Genomic DNA, 275 nt, shown 5'->3' with positions numbered 1-275 from the left:
AGGGTGCGTGGTGCATCCTGTCGGTGGAACTGTGGGTTGGCAGAGCCCTGTGGCCAGCTCCAGACCATGGCCCTTCCCAAGGCCAAGGCCCAGCACAAGGAAGGCCGAAGCTCGGGCGGCGACGGCCCGTCGGCTGGCTTGGGCAGCTAAGGTGGGAGGGGCGGGCCCCGGCACCCACCGTGACAACCACGCATGCGCCCCGGCTGCGTTTCCGCCCCCCCCCCCCCCCCCCCCCCCTTGGGGTCGGGCACCTGCTTTGCGCGTCCTGCCTCCCC

The sequence above is a fragment of the Pteropus vampyrus genome, unplaced genomic scaffold (genome assembly GCF_000151845.1).
Source record: "Pteropus vampyrus isolate Shadow unplaced genomic scaffold, Pvam_2.0 Scaffold1941, whole genome shotgun sequence".
Taxonomy (NCBI): domain Eukaryota; kingdom Metazoa; phylum Chordata; class Mammalia; order Chiroptera; family Pteropodidae; genus Pteropus; species Pteropus vampyrus.
This window is presented reverse-complemented; position numbering follows the sequence as displayed.